We start from the raw sequence: 13,030 nt of genomic DNA, 5'->3' as shown, positions 1-13,030 counted from the left end.
CGCTCATGTTTCATTCTGCGCTGCAAATACATACACTCTTTCTCCCTCCATCCCCTCTCCCGTCATTTGTTTCCTTGTGCGTGCACTCTGCATCTCTCCTTCTCGTTCTAATATCAAGTAAAATGCCCTAGCATCGTGACTCACCTTTGCGAATGAACCAGCGGTTTATAATTGCATTCGCGCGTAACGTCGAGCGACCCATCCGAAAAAAATGGGTGCAACACGAGGACTTCCCAGGAGGTCACCATAAATAAAGTCGCGCGTAACGTCGAAAGAATCATCTGCAAAAAGATGGGTACAACACGAGGACCTCCCAAGAAAATGGGTGAAATATAAGGACTTCGTAGGAGGTCACCCATCCGAGTAATTTTCTCGCCCAAGCACCCTTAATTGCGGAGTTCTGATAGAATCCTTTGTATTAGTGCTGGTATGATCCCTCATGTTTCATTCTGCACTGCAAATACATACACTCTTTCTCCTCCCATCCCCCTTCCCGTCATTTGTTTCCTTGTGCGTGCACTCTGCATCTCTCTTTCTCGTTCTAATATCAAGTAATATGCCCCAGCACCGTGACTCACCTTTGCAAATGAACCAGCGGTTTATAATTCCATTCGCGCGTAACTTCGAACAACCCATCCGAAAAAAATAGGTGCAACACGAGGGCTTCACAAGTGTTCACCAATCCGAGTACTACTCTCTCCCAAGCACATTTAACTGCGGAGTTCTGATGGGATCCGGGGCTTTAGTGCTGGTATGATCGCTCCTATTTAATTTCGCGCTGTAAATACATACACTCCTTCTCCTTTCTTCCCCCTCCGGTCATTTGTTTCCTTGTGCGTTCACACTTCACCTCTCAATCTCATTCTAATATCGATTAAAATGCCCCTGCTTCTTGACTCACATTTGCGTATAAACCAGTGGACCCTAATTCCAGTCGCGCGTAACGTCGAACGACCCGTCTGAAAAAAAATTGGTGCGACACGAGGACTTCCAAAGAGGTCACCCATCCGAGTACTACTCTCGCCCAAGCACACTTAACTGCGGAGTTCTGATGGGATCCGGTGCATTAGTGCTGGAATGATTGCCCCTGTTTAATTTCGCGCTGCGAATACATAAACTCATTCCTCTTTCGTCCCCCTCCCGTCATTTGTTTCCTTGTGCGTGCGCACTGTAGCTCCCGTTCTCGTTCTAATATCAAGTAAAATGCTACAGCGCCGTGACTCACATTTGCGAATAAACCTGAGGACAATAATTCAAGTCGCGCGTCCTCGGATGGGAGAGAAAAGTACTCGGATGGGTGACCTCCTGCGAAGTCCTTATATTTCACCCATCTTCTTGGGAGGTCCTCGTGTTGCACCCATCTTTCTGTAGATGATTCTTTCGACGTTACGCGCGACTTGATTTATGGTCCGCAGGTTTATTCGCAAATGTGAGTCACGGCGCCGTGGCATTTTACTTGATATTAGAACGAGTACGGGAGGTGCAGTGCGCACGCACAAGGAAACAAATGACGGGAGGAGGAAGAAAAGATTTGGAGTGTATGTATTTGAAGCGCAAAATTAAACAAGTGGCATCATACCAGCACTAATGCACTGGATCCCATCAGAACTCTGCAGTTAAGTGTGCTTGGGCGAGAGTAGTACTCGGATGGGTGACCTCTTGAGAAGTCCTCGTATCGCAACAATTTTTTTTCAGATAGGTCGTTCGACATTACGCGTGTTTGGAACTATAGTCCTCTGGTTTATACGCAAATGTGAGTCAAGAATCAGGGGCATTTTAATCGATATTAGAACGAGAAGGAGATGTGCAATGTGAACGCAAAAGGAAACAAATGATGGGAGGGCAGGAGGAAAGAAGGAGTGTATGTATTTTCAGCACGAAATTAAACAGGTGCGGTCACACCAGCACAAATGCACCGGATCCCATCAGAACTCCGCAGTTAAGTGTGCTTTGGCGAAAGTAGTACAATGATGGGTTACCTCCTGGGAAGTTCTCGTGTTGCACCCATTTTTTTTTTCAGATGTGCCGTTCGACGTTACGCGCGACTCTAATTATGGTCTGCAGATTTATTCGCAAATGTGAGTCACGGCGCCGTGGCATTTTTCTTGATATTTGAACGAGAACGAGAGGTTCAGTGCGCACGCACAAGGAAACAAATGACGGGAGGGGGAAGAAAGGAGAAGGAGTTTATGTATTTGCAGCGCGAAATTAAACAGGTGCGATCATACCAGCACTAATGCACCGGATCCCGTTAGAACTCCGCAGTTAAGTGTGCTTGGGCGAGAGTAGTACTCGGATAGGTGACCTCTTGGGAAGTCCTCGTGTCGCAGTAATTTTTTTTTTAGACGGGTCGTTCGACGTTACGCGCGACTGGAACCTGGGTCCACCGGTTTATACGCAAATGTGAGTCAAGAAGCAAGGGCATTTTAATCGATATTAGAACGAGAATGAGAGATGCAGAATGCACGCTCAAGGAAACAAATGACGGGAGGGGGGATGGAGGGAGAAAAAGTGTATGTATTTGCAGCGCAGAATGAAACATGAGCAATCATACCAGCACCAATGCAACGGATTCTATCAGAACTTCGCAAGTTAAGGGTGCTTGGGCGAGAGTAGCACTAGGATGGGTGACCTCCTGCGAAGTCCTTATATTTCACCCATTTTCTTAGGAAGTCCTCGTGTTGTACCCATTTTTTTGCAGATGATTCTTTCGACGATACGCGCGACTGCAACTATGGTCCTCAGGTTTATTCGCAAATGTGAGTCACGGCACCGTAGCATTTTACTTGATATTAGAACGAGCACGGTAGGTGCAGTGCGCACGCACAAGGAAACAAATGACGGCAGGGGGAAGAAAGGAGAAGGAGTTTATGTATTTGCAGCGCAAAATTAAACAGGTGCGATCATACCAGCACTAATGCACCGGATCACGTCAGAACTCTGCAGTTAAGTGTGCTTGGGCGAGAGTAGTACTCGGATGGGTGACCTCCTGGGAAGTCCTCGTGTCGCACTAATTTTTTTTTCAGACGTCTCGTTCGACGTTACGCACGACTGGAACTAGGGTCCACTGGTTTATACGCAAATGTGAGTCAAGAAGCAGGGGCATTTTAATCGATATTAGAACGAGAAGGAGAGATGCAGAGTGCACGCAAAAGGAAACAAATGACGCGAGGGGGGATGGAGGGAGAAAAAGTGTATGTATTTGCAGCGAAGAATGAAACATGAGCAATCATACCAGCACCAATGCAACGGATTCTATCAGAACTTCGCAAGTTAAGGGTGCTTGGGCGAGAGTAGCACTAGGATGGGTGACATCCTGCGAAGTCCTTATATTTCACCCATTTTCTTAGGAAGTCCTCGTGTTCCACCCATTTTTTTGCAGATGATTCTTTCGACAATACGCGCGACTGGAACTATGGTTCTCAGGTTTATTCACAAATGTGAGTCACGGCACCGTAGCATTTTAATTGATATTAGAACGAGCACGGGAGGTGCAGTGCGCATGCACAAGAAAACAAATGACGGGAGGGGGAAGAAAGGAGAAAGAGTTTATGTATTTGCAGCGCGGAATTAAAAGGGTGCGATCATACCAGCACTAATGCACCGGATCCCATCAGAACTCCGCAGTTAAGTGTGCTTGGGCGAGAGTAGTACTCGGGTGGGTGACCTCCGGAGAAGTCTTTGTGTCGCACAAATTTATTTTCAGACGGGTCGTTCGACGTTACGCGCGACTTGAACTAGGGTCCGCTGGTTTATACGCAAATGTGAATCAAGAAGCAGAGGCATTTTAATCGATATTAGAACGAGAAGGAGAGGTGCAGTGTGAACGCACAAGGAAACAGTTGATGGGAGGGGTAGGGAAGGAGAAGGAGTGTATGTATTTTCAGCACGAAATGAAACAGGCGCGATCATACCAGAACTAATGCAACGGATTCTATCAGAACTCCGTAGGTAAGGGTGCTTGGGCGAGAGTAGTACTAGCTTGGGTTACCTCCTGCGAAGTCCTTATATTTTATCCATTTTCTTGTGAAGTCCTCGTGTTGCACCCATTTTTTTGCAGATGATTTTTTGGACGTTATGCGCGACTTGAATTATGGTCCTCAGGCTTATTCGCAAATGTGAGTCACGGCACTGTAGCATTTTACTTGATATTAGAACGAGAATGGGAGGTGCAGTGCGCACGCACAAGGGAAAAAATGACGGGAGGGGGAAGAAAGGAAAATGTGTTTATATATTTGCAGCGCGAAATTAAACAGGTGCGATCATACCAGTACTAATGCATCGGATCCCATCAGAACTCCGCAGTTAAGTGTGCTTGGGCGAGATTAGTACTCGGATGGGTGACCTCCTGGGAAGTCCTCGTGTCGCACCAATTTTTTTTCAGACGGGTCGTTCGACGTTGCGCGCGTCTGGAACTAGGGTCCGCTGGTTTATACGCAAATGTGAGTCAAGAATCAGGGGCATTTTAATCGATATTAGAACGAGAATGAGAGGTGAAGTGTGAACGCACAAGGAAACAAATGACGGGAGGGGGAAGAAAGGAGAAGGAGTGTATGTATTTGCAGCGCGAAATTAAACAGGTGCGATCATACCAGCACTAAAGCCCCGGATCCCATCAAAACTCCGTAGTTAAGTCTGCTTGGGCGAGAGTACTACTCGGATGGTTGACCACTTGGGAAGCCCTCGTGTTGTACCTATTTTTTTCGGATGGGTTTGTTCGACGTTACGCGCGAATGGTATAAACCGCTGGTTCATTTGCAGAGGTGAGTCACGGTGCCGGGGCATATTACTTGATATTAGAACGAGAAATAGAGATGCAGAGTGCACGCACAAGGAAACAAATGACGGGAGGGGGGATGGAATGAGAAAGAGTGTATGTATTTGCAGTGCAGAATGAAACATGAGGGATCATACCAGCACTAATGCAACGGATTCTATCAGAACTCCGCAGTTAAGGGTGTTTGGGCGAGAAAAGTACTCGGATGGGTGACCTCCTGCGAAGTCCTTATATTTCACCCATTTTCTTGGGAGGTCCTCGTGTTGCACCCATCTTTTTGTAGATGATTCTTTCGACGTTACGCGCGACTTGATTTATGGTCTGCAGGTTTATTCGCAAATGTGAGTCACGGCGCCGTGGCATTTTACTTGATATTAGAACGAGTACGGGAGGTGCAGTGCGCACGCACAAGGAAACAAATGACGGGAGGAGGATGAAAAGAGAATGAGTGTATGTATTTGAAGCGCAAAATTAAACAAGTGGCATCATACCAGCACTAATGCACTGGATCCCATCAGAACTCTGCAGTTAAGGGTGCTTGGGCGAGAGTAGTACTCGGATGGGTAACCTCTTGGGAAGTCCTCGTATCGCAATAATTTTTTTTCAAATGGGTAGTTCGACGTTACGCGCGACTGGAACTATGATCCGCTGGTTTATACGCAAATTTGAGTCAAGAATCAGGGGCATTTTAATCGATATTCGAACGAGAAGGAGAGGTGCAGTGTGAACGCACAAGGAAACAAATGATGGGAGGCGGGGAGGGAAGAAGGAGTGTATGTATTTTCAGCACGAAATTAAACAGGTGCGGTCACACCAGCACTAATGCACCGGATCCCATCAGAACTCCGCAGTTAAGTGTGCTTTGGCGAAAGTAGTACAATGATGGGTTACCTCCTGGGAAGTTCTCGTGTTGCACCCATTTTTTTTTTCAGATTTGCCTTTCGACGTTACGCGCGACTTTAATTATGGTCCGCAGATTTATTCGCAAATGTGAGTCACGGCGCCGTGGCATTTTACTTGATATTTGAACGAGAACGAGAGGTGCAGTGCGCACACACAAGGAAACAAATGACGGGAAGGGGAAGAAAGGAGAAGGAGTTTATGTATTTGCAGCGCGAAATTAAACAGGTGCGATCATACCAGCACTAATGCACCGGATCCCATTAGAACTCCGCAGTTAAGTGTGTTTGGGTCCGAGTAGTACTCGGATGGGTGACCTCTTGGGAAGTCCTCGTATCGCAACAATTTTTATTCAGATGAGTCGTTCGACGTTACGCGCGACTGGAACTATGGTCCGCTAGTTTATATGCAAATGTGAGTTAAGAATCAGGGGCATTTTAATCGATATTAGAACGAGAAGGAGAGGTGCAGTGTGAACGCACAAGGAAACAAATGATGGGAGGGGGGGAGGGAAGAAGGAGTGTATGTATTTGCAGCGCGAAATTAAACAAGTGCGATCATACCAGCACAAATGCACCGGATCCCATCAAAACTCCGCAGTTAAGTGTGCTTTGGCGAAAGTATTACAATGATGGGTTACCTCGTGGGAAGTTCTCGTGTTGCACCCATTTTTTTTTTTCAGATGTGCTGTTCGACGTTATGCGCGACTTTAATTATGGTCCGCAGATTTATTCGCAATTGTGAGTCACGGTGTCGTGGCATTTTACTTGATATTTGAACGAGAACGAGAGGTGCAGTGTGCACGCACAATGAAACAAATAACGGGTGGGAGAAGAAAGGAGAAGGAGTTTATGTATTTGCAGCGCAAAATTAAACAGGTGCGATCATACCAGCATTAATGCACCGGATCCCATCAGAACTCCGTAGTTAAGTGTGCTTGGGCGAGAGTAGTACTCGAATGGGTGACCTCTTGGGGAGTCCTCGTGTCGCACTAATTTTTTTTTCAGACGGGTCGTTCGACGTTACGCGCGACTGGAACTAGGGTCCACTGGTTTATACGCAAATGTGAGTCAAGAAGCAGGGGCATTTTAATTGATATTAGAACGAGAAGGAGAGATGCAGAGTGCACGCACAAGGAAACAAATGACGGGAGGGGGGATGGAGGGAGAAAAAGTGTATGTATTTGCAGCGCAGAATGAAACATGAGCAATCATACCAGCACCAATGCAACGGATTCTATCAGAACTCCGCAAGTTAAGGGTGCTTGGGTGAGAGTAGCACCAGGATGGGTGACCTCCTGCGAAGTCCTTATATTTCACCCATTTTCTTAGGAAGTCCTCGTGTTCCACCCATTTTTTTGTAGATGATTTTTTCGACGATACGCGCGACTGGAACTATGGTCCTCAGGTTTATTCGCAAATGTGAGTCACGGCACCGTAGCATTTTACTTTATATTGAAACGAGCACGGGAGGTGCAGTGCGCACGCACAAGGAAACAAATGACGGGAGAGGGAAGAAAGGAGAAGGAGTTTATGTATTTGCAGAGCGGAATTAAACGGGTGCGATCATACCAGCACTAATGCACCGGATCCCGTCAGAACTCCGCAGTTAAGTGTGCTTTGGCGAGAGTAGTACTCAGATTGGTGAACTCTTGGGAAGTCCTCGTGTCGCACCAATTTTTTTTCAGACTGGTCTTTCGACGTTACGCGTGACTGGAACTAGGATCCGCTGGTTTATACGCAAATGTGAGTCAAGAAGCAGGGGCATTTTAATCGATATTAGAACAAGAAGGAGAGGTGCAGTGTGAACGCACAAGGAAACAATTGATGGGAGGGGGAGGGAAGGAGAAAGAGTGTATGTATTTTCAGCAAGAAATGAAACAGGTGCGATCATACCAGCCCTAATGCAACGGATTCTATCAGAACTCCGTAGGTAAGGGTGCTTGGGCGAGAGTAGTACTAGCATGGGTTACCTCCTGCGAAGTCCTTATATTTCACCCATTTTCTTGTGAAGTCCTTGTGTTGTACCCATTTTTTTGCAGATGATTCTTTGGACGTTACGCGTGACTTGAATTATGATCCTCAGGTTTATTCGCAAATGTGAGTCACGGCGCCGTGGCATTTTACTTGATATTAGAACGAGAACGAGAGGTACAGTGCGCACGCACAAGGAAACAAATGACGGGAGGGGGAAGAAAGGGGAATGAGTTTATGTAATTATAGCGCAAAATTAAACGGGTGCGATCATACCAGCACTATTGCACCGGTTCCCATCAGAATTCCGCAGTTAAGTGTGCTTGGGCGAGAGTAGTACTCTGATGGGTGACCTCTTGGGAAGTCCTCGTGTTGCACTAATTTTTTTTTCAGACGGGTCGTTCGACGTTACGCGCGACTGGAACTAGGGTCCACTGGTTTATACGCAAATGTGAGTCAAGAAGCAGGGGCATTTTAATCGATATTAGAACGAGAAGGAGAGATGCAGAGTGCACGCACAAGGAAACAAATGACGGGAGGGGGGATGGAGGGAGAAAAAGTGTATGTATTTGAAGCGCAGAATGAAACATGAGCAATCATACCAGCACTAATGCAACGGATTCTATCAGAACTCCGCAAGTTAAGGGTGCTTGGGCGAGAGTAGCACTAGGATGGGTGACCTCTTGCGAAGACCTTATATTTCACGCATTTTCTTAGGAAGTCCTCGTGTTCCACCCATTTTTTTGCAGATGATTCTTTCGACGTTACGCGCGACTTGTATTATGGTCCTCAGGTTTATTCGCAAATGTGAGTCACGGCGCCGTAGCATTTTACTTGATATTAGAACGAGCACGGGAGGTGCAGTGCGCACGCACAAGGAAACAAATGGAGGGAGGGGGAAGAAAGGAGAATGAGTTTATGTATTTGCAGCGCGAAATTAAACAGACGCGATCATAACAGCTCTAATGCACCAGATCCCATCAGAACTCCGCAGTTAAGTGTGCTTTGGCGAGATTAGTACTCGGATGGGTGACCTCCTAGGAAGTCCTCGTGTCGCACCAATTTTTTTTTAAACGGGTCGTTCGACGTTACGCGCTTCTGGAATTAGGGTCCGCTGGTTTATACGCAAATGTAAGTCAAGAAGCAGGGGCATTTTAATCGATATTAGAATGAGAATGAGAGGTGAAGTGTGAACGCACAAGGAAACAAATTACGGGAGGGGGAAGAAAGGAGAAGGAGTGTTTGTATTTGCAGCGCAAAATTAAACAGATGTGATCATACCAGCACTAAAGCTCCGGATCCCATCAAAACTCCGCAGTTAAGTGTGCTTGGGCGAGGGTAGTACTCGGATGGGTGACCACCTGGGAAGCCCTCGTGTTGCACCTATTTTTTTTCGGATGGGTTTTTCGACGTTACGCGCGAATGGAATTATAATCCGCTGGTTCATTTGCAAAGGTGAGTCACGGTGCCGGGGCATATTACTTGATATTAGAACGAGAAAGAGAGATGCAGATTGCACGCACAAGGAAACAAATGACGGGAGGGGGGATGGAAGGAGAAAGTGTGTATGTATTCGCAGTGCAGAATGAAACATGAGGGATCATACCAGCACTAATGCAACGGATTCTATCAGAACTCCGCAGTTAAGGGTGCTTGGGCGAGAAAAGTACTCGGATGGGTGACCTCCTGCGAAGTCCTTATATTTCACCCATTTTCTTGGGAGGTCCTCGTGTTGCACCCATCCTTTTGCAGATGACTCTTTCGACGTTACGCGCCACTTGATTTATGGTCCGCAGGTTTATTCACAAATTTGAGTCACGGCGCCGTGGCATTTTACTTGATATTATAACGAGCATGGGAGGTGCAATGCGAACGCACAAGAAAACAAATGACAGGAGGGGGAAGAAAGGAGAAAGAGTTTATGTATTTGCAGCGCGGAATTAAAAGGGTGCGATCATACCAGCACTAATGCACCGGATCCCATCAGAACTCTGCAGTTAAGTGTGCTTGGGCGAGAGTAGTACTCGGGTGGGTGACCTCCTGGGAAGTCCTTGTGTCGCACAAATTTATTTTCAGACGGGTCGTTCGACGTTACGCGCGACTTGAACTAGGGTCCGCTGGTTTATACGCAAATGTGAATCAAGAAGCAGGGTCATTTTAATCGATATTAGAACGAGAAGGAGAGGTGCAGTGTGAACGCACAAGGAAACAATTGATGGGAGGGGGAGGGAAGGAGAAGGAGTGTATGTATTTTCAGCACGAAATGAAACAGGTGCGATCATACCAGCACTAATGCAACGGATTCTATCAGAACTCCGTAGGTAAGGGTGCTTGGGCGAGAGTAGTACTAGCATGGGTTACCTCCTGCGAAGTCCTTCTATTTCACCAATTTTCTTGCGAAGTCCTCGTGTTGCACCCATTTTCTTTTTTTCAGATGTGCCGTTCGACGTTACGCGCGACTTTAATTATAGTCCGCAGATTTATTCGCAAATGTGAGTCACGGCGCCGTGGCATTTTACTTGATATTTGAACGAGAACAAGAGGTGCAGTGCGCACGGACAAAAAAATAAATGACGAGAGGGGGAAGAAAGGGGAATGAGTTTATGCATTTGTAGCGCAAAATTAAACAGTTGCGATCATACCAGCACTAATGCACCGGATCCCATCAGAACTCCGCAGTGAAGTGTGCTTGGGCGAGATTAGTACTCGGATGGGTGACCTCCTGGGAAATCCTCGTGTCGCACCAATTTTTTTCAAACGGGTCGTTCGACGTTGCGCGCGTCTGGAACTAGGGTCCGCTGGTTTATACGCAAATGTGAGTCAAGAAGCAGGGGCATTTTAATCGATATTAGAACGAGAATGAGAGGTGAAGTGTGAACGCACAAAGAAACAAATGACGGGAGGGGGAAGAAAGGAGAAGGAGTGAATGTATTTGCAGCGCGAAATTAAACAGGTGCGATCATACCAGCACTAAAGCTCCGGATCCCATCAGAACTCCGCAGTTAAGTGTGCTTGGGTGAGAGTAGTACTTGGATGGGTGACCACTTTGGAAGCCCTCGTGTTGCACCTTTTTTTTTTCGGATGGGTTGTTCGACGTTACGCGCGAATGGAATTATAAACCGCTGGTTCATTTGCAAAGGTGAGTCACGGTGCCGGGGCATATTACTTGATATTAGAACGAGAAATAGAGATGCAGAGTGCACGCACAAGGAAACAAATGACGGGTGGGGGGATGGAAGGAGAAAGAGTGTATGTATCTGTAGTGCAGAATGAAACATGAGGGATCATACCAGCACTAATGCAACAGATTCTATCAGAACTCCGCAGTTAAGGGTGTTTGGGAGAGAAAAGTACTCAGATGCGTGACCTCCTGCGAAGTCCTTATATTTCACCCATCTTCTTGGGAGGTCCTCGTGTTGCACCCATCTTTCTGCAGATGATTCTTTCGACGTTACGCGTGACTTGATTTATGGTCCGCAGGTTTATTCGCAAATGTGAGTCACGGCGCCGTGGCATCTTACTTGATATTAGAACGAGTACGGGAGGTGCAATGCGCACACACAAGGAAACAAATGACGGGAGGAGGAAGAAAAGATTAGGAAAGTATGTATTTGAAGCGCAAAATTAAACAAGTGGCATCATACCTGCACAAATGCACTGGATCCCATCAGAACTCTGCAGTTAAGTGTGCTTGGGCGAGAGTAGTACTCGGATGGGTGACCTCTTGAGAAGTCCTCGTATCGCAACAATTTTTGTTCAGATAGGTCGTTCGACATTACGCGCGACTGGAACTATGGTCCACTGGTTTATACGCAAATGTGAGTCAAGAATCAGGGGAATTTTAATCGATATTAGAACGAGAAGGAGAGGTGCAATGTGAACGCAAAAGGAAACAAATGATGGGAGGGCAGGAGGGAAGAAGGAGTGTATGTATTTTCAGCACGAAATTAAACAGGTGCGGTCACACCAGCACAAATGCAACGGATCCCATCAGAACTCCGCAGTTAAGTGTGCTTTGGCGAAAGTAGTACAATGATGGGTTACCTCCTGGGAAGTTCTCGTGTTGCACCCATTTTTTTTTTTCAGATGTGCCGTTCGACGTTACGCGCGTCTGGAACTAGGGTCCGCTGGTTTATACGTAAATGTGAGTCAAGAAGCAGGGGCATTTTAATTGATATTAGAACGAGAATGAGAGGTGAAGTGTGAACGCACAAGGAAACAAATGACGGGAGGGGGAAGAAAGGAGGAGGGTATGTAGCGCGAAATTAAAGAGGTGCGATCATACCAGCACTAAAGCCCCGGATCCCATCAGAACTCCGCAGTTAAGTGTGCTTGGGCGAGAGTAGTACTTGGATGGGTGACCACCTAGGAAGCCCTCGTGTTCCACCTATTTTTTTTCGGATGGGTTGTTCGACGTTACGCGCGAATGGAATTATAAACCGCTGGTTCATTTGCAAAGGTGAGTCACGGTGCCGGGGCATATTACTTGATATTAGAACGAGAAAGAGAGATGCAGAGTGCACGCACAAGGAAACAAATGACGGGAGAAGGGACGGACGGAGAAAGAGTGTATGTATTTGCAGTGCAGAATGAAACGTGAGGGATCATACCAGCACTAATGCAACAGATTCTATCAGAACTCAGCAGTTAAGGGTGCTTGGGCGAGAGTAGTACTCGGATGGTTGACCACTTCGGAAGTCCTCGTGTTGCACCCATTTTCTTGGGAGGTCCTCGTGTTGCACCCATCTTTTTGCAGATGATTCTTTCGACGTTCCGCGCGACTTGATTTTTGGTCCACAGGTTTATTCGCGCGTAACGTCGAACGGCACATCTGAAAAAAAGAAAATGGGTGCAACATGAGAACTTCCCAGGAGGTAACCCATCATTGTACTACTTTCGCCAAAGCACACTTAACTGCGGAGTTCTGATGGGATCCGGTGCATATGTGCTGGTGTGACCGCACCTGTTTAATTTCGTGCTGAAAATACATACACTCCTTGTTCCCTCCCCCCCCTCCAATCATTTGTTTCCTTATGCGTTCACACTGCATCTCTCATTCTCGTTTTAATATCGATTAAAATGCCCCTGATTCTTGACTCACATTTGCATATAAACCAACGGACCATAGTTCCAGTTGCGCGTAACGTCGAACGACCCATCTGAAAAAAAATTGTTGAGATACGAGGACTTCCCAAGAGCTCACCCATCCGAGTACTACTCTCGCCCAAGCACGCTTAACTGCAGAGTTCTGATGGGATCCAGTGCATTAGTGCTGGTATGATGCCACTTGTTTAATTTTGCGCTTCAAATACATACACTCCCTCTCTTTTCTTCCTCCTCCCGTCATTTGTTTCTTTGTGCGTACGCACTGCACCTCCCG

The 13,030-nt window shown here is 46.7% G+C and overlaps 3 non-coding genes and 23 pseudogenes across 3 annotated transcripts; 22 read left to right on the top strand and 4 right to left on the bottom strand.

The window, feature by feature from the left end:
- Nucleotides 1-646: 646 nt before the first annotated feature.
- Nucleotides 647-765, bottom strand: LOC148250581 (5S ribosomal RNA; annotated as a pseudogene).
- A 205-nt stretch (nucleotides 766-970) lies between these two features.
- Nucleotides 971-1,089, bottom strand: LOC148250580 (5S ribosomal RNA; annotated as a pseudogene).
- A 477-nt stretch (nucleotides 1,090-1,566) lies between these two features.
- LOC148250579 (5S ribosomal RNA) lies at nucleotides 1,567-1,684 on the top strand (annotated as a pseudogene).
- A 204-nt stretch (nucleotides 1,685-1,888) lies between these two features.
- On the top strand, nucleotides 1,889-2,007 carry LOC148250578 (5S ribosomal RNA; annotated as a pseudogene).
- A 207-nt stretch (nucleotides 2,008-2,214) lies between these two features.
- On the top strand, nucleotides 2,215-2,333 carry LOC148250577 (5S ribosomal RNA; annotated as a pseudogene).
- A 562-nt stretch (nucleotides 2,334-2,895) lies between these two features.
- On the top strand, nucleotides 2,896-3,014 carry LOC148250576 (5S ribosomal RNA; annotated as a pseudogene).
- Nucleotides 3,015-3,576: 562 nt separating this feature from the next.
- On the top strand, nucleotides 3,577-3,695 carry LOC148250575 (5S ribosomal RNA; annotated as a pseudogene).
- Nucleotides 3,696-4,254: 559 nt separating this feature from the next.
- LOC148250574 (5S ribosomal RNA) lies at nucleotides 4,255-4,373 on the top strand. The gene has a single exon (XR_015815028.1). It is a non-coding gene; the product is annotated as a 5S ribosomal RNA (ribosomal RNA).
- A 205-nt stretch (nucleotides 4,374-4,578) lies between these two features.
- LOC148250573 (5S ribosomal RNA) lies at nucleotides 4,579-4,697 on the top strand (annotated as a pseudogene).
- A 558-nt stretch (nucleotides 4,698-5,255) lies between these two features.
- LOC148250572 (5S ribosomal RNA) lies at nucleotides 5,256-5,373 on the top strand (annotated as a pseudogene).
- A 204-nt stretch (nucleotides 5,374-5,577) lies between these two features.
- Nucleotides 5,578-5,696, top strand: LOC148250571 (5S ribosomal RNA; annotated as a pseudogene).
- A 207-nt stretch (nucleotides 5,697-5,903) lies between these two features.
- LOC148250570 (5S ribosomal RNA) lies at nucleotides 5,904-6,022 on the top strand (annotated as a pseudogene).
- A 204-nt stretch (nucleotides 6,023-6,226) lies between these two features.
- On the top strand, nucleotides 6,227-6,345 carry LOC148250569 (5S ribosomal RNA; annotated as a pseudogene).
- A 208-nt stretch (nucleotides 6,346-6,553) lies between these two features.
- Nucleotides 6,554-6,672, top strand: LOC148250568 (5S ribosomal RNA; annotated as a pseudogene).
- A 562-nt stretch (nucleotides 6,673-7,234) lies between these two features.
- Nucleotides 7,235-7,353, top strand: LOC148250567 (5S ribosomal RNA; annotated as a pseudogene).
- Nucleotides 7,354-7,912: 559 nt separating this feature from the next.
- LOC148250566 (5S ribosomal RNA) lies at nucleotides 7,913-8,031 on the top strand (annotated as a pseudogene).
- A 562-nt stretch (nucleotides 8,032-8,593) lies between these two features.
- LOC148250565 (5S ribosomal RNA) lies at nucleotides 8,594-8,712 on the top strand (annotated as a pseudogene).
- Nucleotides 8,713-8,917: 205 nt separating this feature from the next.
- Nucleotides 8,918-9,036, top strand: LOC148250564 (5S ribosomal RNA; annotated as a pseudogene).
- Nucleotides 9,037-9,596: 560 nt separating this feature from the next.
- LOC148250563 (5S ribosomal RNA) lies at nucleotides 9,597-9,715 on the top strand (annotated as a pseudogene).
- A 563-nt stretch (nucleotides 9,716-10,278) lies between these two features.
- On the top strand, nucleotides 10,279-10,397 carry LOC148250562 (5S ribosomal RNA). The gene has a single exon (XR_015814843.1). It is a non-coding gene; the product is annotated as a 5S ribosomal RNA (ribosomal RNA).
- A 204-nt stretch (nucleotides 10,398-10,601) lies between these two features.
- Nucleotides 10,602-10,720, top strand: LOC148250561 (5S ribosomal RNA). Its single transcript, XR_015814682.1, has one exon. It is a non-coding gene; the product is annotated as a 5S ribosomal RNA (ribosomal RNA).
- A 561-nt stretch (nucleotides 10,721-11,281) lies between these two features.
- Nucleotides 11,282-11,399, top strand: LOC148250560 (5S ribosomal RNA; annotated as a pseudogene).
- A 204-nt stretch (nucleotides 11,400-11,603) lies between these two features.
- On the top strand, nucleotides 11,604-11,722 carry LOC148250559 (5S ribosomal RNA; annotated as a pseudogene).
- A 199-nt stretch (nucleotides 11,723-11,921) lies between these two features.
- LOC148250558 (5S ribosomal RNA) lies at nucleotides 11,922-12,040 on the top strand (annotated as a pseudogene).
- A 456-nt stretch (nucleotides 12,041-12,496) lies between these two features.
- Nucleotides 12,497-12,615, bottom strand: LOC148250557 (5S ribosomal RNA; annotated as a pseudogene).
- A 205-nt stretch (nucleotides 12,616-12,820) lies between these two features.
- LOC148250556 (5S ribosomal RNA) lies at nucleotides 12,821-12,939 on the bottom strand (annotated as a pseudogene).
- Between the last annotated feature and the right edge of the window lie 91 nt (nucleotides 12,940-13,030).

The sequence above is a fragment of the Carica papaya genome, chromosome 8, assembly GCF_054855325.1.
Source record: "Carica papaya isolate Zhongbai chromosome 8, ASM5485532v1, whole genome shotgun sequence".
Classification (NCBI taxonomy): domain Eukaryota; kingdom Viridiplantae; phylum Streptophyta; class Magnoliopsida; order Brassicales; family Caricaceae; genus Carica; species Carica papaya.
Note: the sequence above shows the minus strand (reverse complement) of the source record. Positions and strands in the feature narration are given on the sequence as shown.